Here is a 7,707-nt window from a genome sequence, read left to right as displayed (position 1 = left end):
TTGTCAGGTTCGGAGAATGATGTTCACTTGTCCCTTCTTGATTTCCCTGAGTAAACGAAGAACGGGATTGACGTGTATGGGTTCTACCGCAATTGGGTGTCGAAGATTTCTTGAACCCTCTTTCCGTGAGTTGCCGAAGAAGAGATTCGGATTTAAGGACCAGATTGGACTTCAAAGCTGATGTTTTCATCATGGAAATCTTCTTTCCAATTTGGAACACACGATCCCATAACTGTTGGCATCGGTTTGGGTGTGGGTTAGTTGCTAAGAAGAGTGTTTCGACTAAGACCTCCAACTCGCAGAGTTCATCTTCCAGGAAAGTTTCAGATTTACCATCAGGATCACCTTTCAGCTCCTGACGTTTCTGGATGTCCATATCTACGTTGTTAATCATGTCGATCAATAGCTCTTCCTTTCTTTCCTTCTCTTCCACGTACTTAGTTTTCTCCTCAGATTCAGCAGCCCGAATAATATCGTCATACAAGGGAATCACAACAGATTGAAGGGTTTTCAAACGCTGAAGAAGTTTTTCTCCTTCATATGACTCCGGGTTTAAGTTGAAATCTTCATAGACTTGCGACGTCTTCTGAAAGTTCATCAAATGCCCTCTCAAACTCTTGAGAAGAGCGCACTTTCTTGTCTTCAAAGGTCGATCAGCAATACCGTTGCCCGTATCTAGTTTCACAGCGATACCACGAACCAAGTCCGCAAGATCTTTCATTTCGTTCCTTATCTCATTTTGAAATGACTGGAAATCGTCCCAGGAAACTTCCCCACCTCGATCACTCTGGTGATCGAACACAAGTTGCTCGATAGGTGGGTCGTTGGACGCATTCGAAGTCATTTTTCGAATAAGGGAACTAATGTTTCATGAATTGAAACCCCAATAAACTGACCTTTCCCCGAAAGTCCCAGAATGAAACCGTTGGCCGACCGCGCCAATTAATGTAGCCAAAAGGGTAAACGGAGCGTATGGGGACGGGTCCGGATTGGTCAGCTATTTTTATCGTTATTGAGGATGATAGGTGTGTGTTTGTGAGAATGTCGGAGGCTTATTCTTACACTATAAATCAAGATGTCGGTCGCTTATCTTGATTAATTCTTTTTTAAGAGGCTTAACAAATTTTGAGCACCTTCTCTTTTTTGTCTATCGTTGTCGAGTCTTTTTTATTGAGAGGTTTTGAGGTGTCGGTTAACAGGGACACAATAGAAGAGGGTCATGAGGAAAGAAAGGTTGTCAATTTCAAGCACAAAATACTACACTACAAATCAGAGAGAAACTGCTAAAGCTAAACATAAACGAGCAATAAACTTATTAGGTTTTAAAGTAATTACGTCTTACCAAAGTGCCGTGAAAAACCAAACCTAATTGAGTGAATAAATGGCAATTCCCATTCATTCACCCACAGACAAACACCACGGCAGAGAAAGTTACACCTTGGTTCGAAATCCCTGGGAGATAAGAACAGCAGCAAACTAAAATGCGACTGTTCTCAGCAAGCTCCAAAACAGGAATGACTTCAAGATCAAAATATTTTGAACTCGTTGTTGACAATCACGACATCAGAGTTGAAATTTCTTTTTTGAAAGTAAGTTCTAAGTGATATAATAAACTACCTTTGACTCTTGCTGTATGCTTCAGTATATAGTATGACCGGAGCATTTTGTGGTTAAATTTGATGCAAAACACAACATTTGAAGGGTAATATCTCAGCTTCTCTCTCAGTGGATTTTTATGCAATTTCAATGCGAGATGATTTTGAAGGTTTAGGTGATGGTGATTCCACTATCTTCTTACCGCCAGGAGCAAAATCCATGTCATGGGTAGTTTCGGCTCTCCCAGGCGGTTGGGACTAGTTTCGGCCGTTACTTGTTTTTGGTTTTTCTAGCACTGCCATTACCTGAATCATGAATGTCAAAGCTTCGAATCAATACAAAGGCGCTTAGGTGAACATTCAATTGCTTCAAATACTTTAAACTGAGTTGAGTTTTACCGCTCGAGGTACTACGAGCCAGAGACGATAAGGTCAGTTGATTTCAAATAAAAACTTGAAATGAAATGATTTGATTGGCCGACAAATGATTCACATTTTTTGAATGAAATGTGCGCCTAGGTGTCTATTTTTTGATTCAAAACTGTGACATTTATGATTCAGGCCTTGGTAGTGAAAAAAGCAAAGAACGGCCCAGACTAGTTCCAGCCGCCAAGACAGTCCAAAAGACCCTTGACATGCATTTTGCCCTTTACGGTAAGAACACAATGGAATCGCCATTTGTCACCTAAAACTTCAAAATCATACCGTTTCCTTAGTGTCCCGATTCGACACCAGCGATGTCGGATTGTGGGTATGGAAACCTATTTATGGTAGTCAACATGATATTTTGCTGATCAGCTTTTCCGTTTTGGAGACTTTCTCAACATTTTTCATCCTGAAAATGTGTCTGGCAACGGCATTTTGAACGATAGGACTTCATCAGCACATGCTTAAGATTCACGTCGGTCATCAGTAGCTAACTACACATTGCATTTACTAGATTAGTCATTGTATCTTCTTCTTATTTACAAGAATTTTTTGTTTTAATATTTGACAATAGGACCTTATTGTTTCTCTTCTGAAGCCTAATGCAACTCGACGCTTTTGTTCAGCTTATATTTTTTGCGGATTTCCTTACCGCTATTGGGAATGGAATTCCCAGCAAACTTTTTCATTTTGCTTAACTTTATTTTCGTATATTATTTGATTGGCCAACGAATTAGAGTAGGAGGATCTGGCTAGCCCTTGAATACAGGGTTGTTCAGGAATTTTATGGAAAAAAAATGTCAAAGTCTGACTTAAATCTTAAAGTTTTTCAAACATGTGGTTGGATATATATCACACGTTTAAGTCCAAAGATAGTATCACGATGCTAACTCTGTAGGGCGTATGTAGGCGTTGATTCAGTAGCAGGATTTAAGTCAGACTTAGACAAGTTTTTGAGCAAAATTCCCGATCAGCCTTACATTCAAGGGTTAACCGGATCAGCCAACTCCAATTCGTTGGTCGATCAAATAAAATATATGAAAAAAACTTAAGTAAAACGAATAAATTTCTTGTCTTGAACTGCTGGGATTCCAATTCCAGCAGCGGTAAGGAAGTCCGCAAACAAAATCCTTATACTGGAACAGCACCTTCACGGCGACCACGGATAAGCGGGACAGCTTTAACTATACATATATATCATCAAAACTATGAATCTTATAGCATTGTAGTAGTAACGAATATATTTGCAATAAAACACATGTATTCACTAAGCAGTAACTGGCCATTGATTAAATGTAAGCATTTCTTATGGATATTAATTGACGTCAATTAATATGAAAGAATATGTGAGTGCAATGTTTTAAGATAATTAATTTTAATTCAGCAATGTCAAAGGGGTTTTGTTAAAAAAGGGCAATGGGGGATGTTCAAATGTATGAACCCCAAACAAGCGGTCCAAATATGGCTTCAACTTTATTGCCCGCACCGGGGCTCGAACCGACAACAACATCATGGCACAGTTGGCGCCCGAACCAACTGAGCATCGAAGGCAAGTGATAGGCGTTGTCCTTGCAAAGACTGAAGACGCCGCCTTAGCTGCTCGAAGTGTTTGGGAAGTCTGCACCTCCTTTGAGGCATTCCAGACTTTGTACATATAGTAAACCATGCAGTCGGCCGCCAATGGGAGGGGAGGGGAAATGATACCATTTACCATTATCCATGGCTCTGGTGTTCAGACGATAGTTGGGACAAGAGTTAGTGGGGAAATCAGCGCCAAAAAGCATCCTGCCCAAGGGATTTCTAGTGCCACCTGGACCATTCATTACAACTGCCCTCACTACCATGTGGTTTTATGAAGGCAAGTTGGCAGCAGAAAGAAGATTCCTAACAGGAATACGATCCACCCTGCTTTTGTCAGAGAGGGTTCTCGCCACGTTGTTGATGTAAGCCTGTACGTGGTTGGAATTCGTCTTGGTCTTATCTGAATCATTCAATCAGATTGGGCAGGCCGCTGCCACTGCGTATCCGATCTTTCCATACAAGAGGCCCACTGATAGCTGTTTGAGGTATTTTCCTCTTGGTAGATGGTACCAGAGCCTCCTGATCAAGGCTGCACATCCTCTAGCATCCACAACTGTACGTTTCACTTGACTAGTTAGGACCAGTTTAATCAATCCTAACCCCAAGGAGCTCAATGCATTTGGATGGCACCGCCACCTCTGTGCCCACAACAACCGTGAGTTATTCCTGAGCTTCACTTTTAATCCTACCAGAAACAAGAAGTTGGGTTTTGCTAGCATTGAGGACCAAGGCTTTCTTGGTCGCACTAAGCTCAGCTTCAACTTCGTCTTGATCACCAACAGCCCAGATGGTGACATCATCTGCATAACTGACAATATTGGCGTGGCTCACGTCAAGATGATTGGGAAGGTCAGCCATCAACACCAGGAACAAGAGGGGTCCCGAAATTGAACCTTGCCAGACTTCATATCTCACTGGTATGAAGAGGGACGGGGTCCCACTCCAAACAACGGATTACTGACCACCTTCCATATAGGATTTGAATCACAACGCTGGTTTTCCACTAACTCCCAGCCTATTCAGACCCTTCAGTAGATGATCCGCTTCCACCATGTTAAAGGCACTATTGAGGTCAAAGGCCAGAACTTCCACAACATTTTCCGTCTGAGAGGCTTTTATCCACGAGTTATGGGCAGCACTTATGGCACCAGTGGTGGAACGCTCCTTCCTAAAGCCAAATTGGCTATGTGGATTCCCGTGTGCTATTTTCATGTGGCGATCTAAATCTGCCTTCACTATCTGTTCCAACTCCTTCAAGAGTGTTGGCAGAATGCTCACTGGGCGGTAGCTGGTGGGGTCGTTGCAAGATTTCTCCATGCATTTATGAAAGGCCCGACCACGCCAATTTTGAACCTACCGGGAACCCATTAGATTTGTTCACCAGGTGGGAGACTGGTCCCGCCATTATCTCAACACTTTGTTTCAGGACTGATAAGGTGATACCATTAGCACCCCTCGCACGTGTGTCACGTAGTCCTTGGCAACCCGGGTAGCATTTGCAAAAGAGAAACGAAATCTGAATGGCATTTCCACCTCAGGTGGTTGATCAGATGGTTGTGCCTGAGGTAAGACAATGGTGGACCGGAGGTCCTCTATCCTTTCCACATAGAAATTATTAATAGCCACCTCCGCTTCCTCATCACTGGAAGTGGAGGAACCATTGATGCACAGGGAGGGAGGCAGCGTTGGGGAAGGTTTACCAAGTGCCTCCCGTGTTAAGTTCAAAAGGGCCTTGGAGGAGCCCATGGCTTGCTCGAGCTTGGAGAGGCTGGACCGCAGCTTGTCCCGCCGGACAAGTTTGCTGGTTCTGTTTCTTAACGTTTTCTATGAGGTCGTGGTAGTTGCCTCTCATTGGTGCAAGCGTTTCATTGCCCCCCTTCTTACTTTGCAAGCTTTCATGGGGGACACCAGATCCATGGCATGCGTGATTCTACCCTCCAAGAAGTTATGGATGCTCTCCACGTCATCCAACATGTAAATTTCGTGCCAGTTCCACCTATTTAATGCATCTTCTAAAACATCCTTAGAGATGTGCTTAAAGTTCCTGCTACGAACTGTAGTGAGTGGGTCAGACGACTTTTTTAGTGGAACTCTTATGATCAAGGGCCTATGATCTGATGTGGAATCAGGGAGAACAGTCACAAGTATGAACTTCAAATTTGATAGGCAAACACAGATGTTAAAAAAGCTTCTTATTGCATTCTCAATCACCTCTCCCATAGATTTCTAGACACTGGATGTCGGACGACCAACCACTCGGCTGGTAAACCGGTACGATGGATGGTCTTCTGGGAATTGATCACCAACCGGTTTATTGTACTGTTTAGCCAACCGAGTAGTCGGTCGTCCGACATCCTATGTCTAGAAATATATGCCTCTTTTTTTTCCTTGGACTTCTCACAAACAGGCTTTAATACTATCAATTTTTATTAATTGAATTGGCAGAATATAATAAATCAGAGAAGCAAAGAATGTCAGGACCCAAGCTCGAGCGCTTCTTTGAGGGGACTGACGCTGAGGACGATTTGACAACGACCTTCCTCTCAAGAATAGCCTCCTTGGAAAAGTCCATAACGTAAAGACTGGAGACGAAGGTGCCAATACTGTTTCCCGTTAGCCGTGTAACTTGGGCCCGTAAATCTTTTGACCTTCACGTCCTCGGGTATGAACATGAGGGCCGTTTGAGGCCATTTGATGTCACATCACCCACACCATGACAAGAGGTAGTTTTTGGCGACGAAATATTGTCCTCTGGTTCTCAGATTGTTCTCCGAGTTTTTACCCAAAACATGGTCTTTGGGAGCATTGGAAGCATCTTTTCTGTTTGCTCATTTTGAGGTTGTTCAGACTCTTCGCAAGTTTTCTGGGTGCTGCTCCCTGCAAGTTCAAGTACTCCTTCTTTTGGATCCATGTTCTGGGACTGATTTTGATCAGACAGAATTACACTTGTACCAAAGTTGTTAAAGAGATGTTCGGTCAATCCAAAGCCAGCAATATTAAACATGTAAATTAGGCATAAAAAAGTGTCCTGTCTCGCTTAACCCTGGTAGCTCTGTACATACTCCCTACGAATATTTGAGGGTAGAAAATTGAACAACGAAGGAGCCCAAGAAAGAAGAGAGTTGGACTTCATTGTTCTGACAAGCCTGGATTTTCGAAGGCTTGAGGGTGCTCTAAATCATGGCTTGGGACAAAGCTCGTGAATGCTTTTGAAAACGTACAATATCAGACACCTTTCGTACTTTCTCTGAATACTGTACAATCCCAACCTTTCTAACCTCTCCCAATACGAGAGCTCTCAAATATCTTCAATGTTCCTACTAAAACATCTTTGGACCTGCTCGAGCTTTTGTAAACCTGTTGAACACATTGGAGCCCAAATGGGCAAGTCATATTCAAGATGCGGCTGGACAATCGACTTGTACAGAGTTAGCATCGTGATACTATCTCTGGACTTAAACATGAGATATATCCAACCACATGTTTGAAAAACTTCACCCACTTTCAACTGGATATGCTCATTGTACTTTCCATTATCTGGAGGACTGCTCCTAAATCCTTCATGGGAGAGACCTGCTGAATGTCTTATCTACTAGTGGAGAGTCTAATGAAGTCGACCCAAAGGTCATTGAGCGGAATTTAATTTCATTCAGTGCCATGTTGCTCGCAGTAACCCAAGAGTAGATTTGGTCTAGGACCTCTATCAGACAACCGGAATTCTGACCATTCCTACCACATGCCAATTTTGTGTCATCAGCGTAGGATGAGATACTGACATACTTCTACTAGGTTTCTGAAGTGGAGCAATGAAGCTAATGAAAAGGAAAGGACCTAAAATGGAGCCCTGAGGAACACCCGACTTGACATCATGTATGTCACTAAGGGATCCCTCGGCCTTAAATCATGGCTTCCTCCACAAATGAAACTGCTTAACAATTTGAGAACCTTGCCTTGGATCCCAATCTCATGGAGCAAAATCAAGATAGACATCTACAGACTCATGACTCGGGCCAGCCAAAACTTGCATGCTGCAAATTGTGCAAATAACTTGCATATCTCAAAATTTTCTGCAATTTTTTCAATTTTATGAGCAATAATTGACATT

Source organism: Tigriopus californicus, chromosome 6, assembly GCF_007210705.1.
Source record: "Tigriopus californicus strain San Diego chromosome 6, Tcal_SD_v2.1, whole genome shotgun sequence".
In the NCBI taxonomy this organism is placed as follows: Eukaryota; Metazoa; Arthropoda; class Copepoda; order Harpacticoida; family Harpacticidae; genus Tigriopus; species Tigriopus californicus.
The sequence above is the reverse complement of the archived record's forward strand: the minus strand, read 5'-3'. Positions refer to the sequence as shown.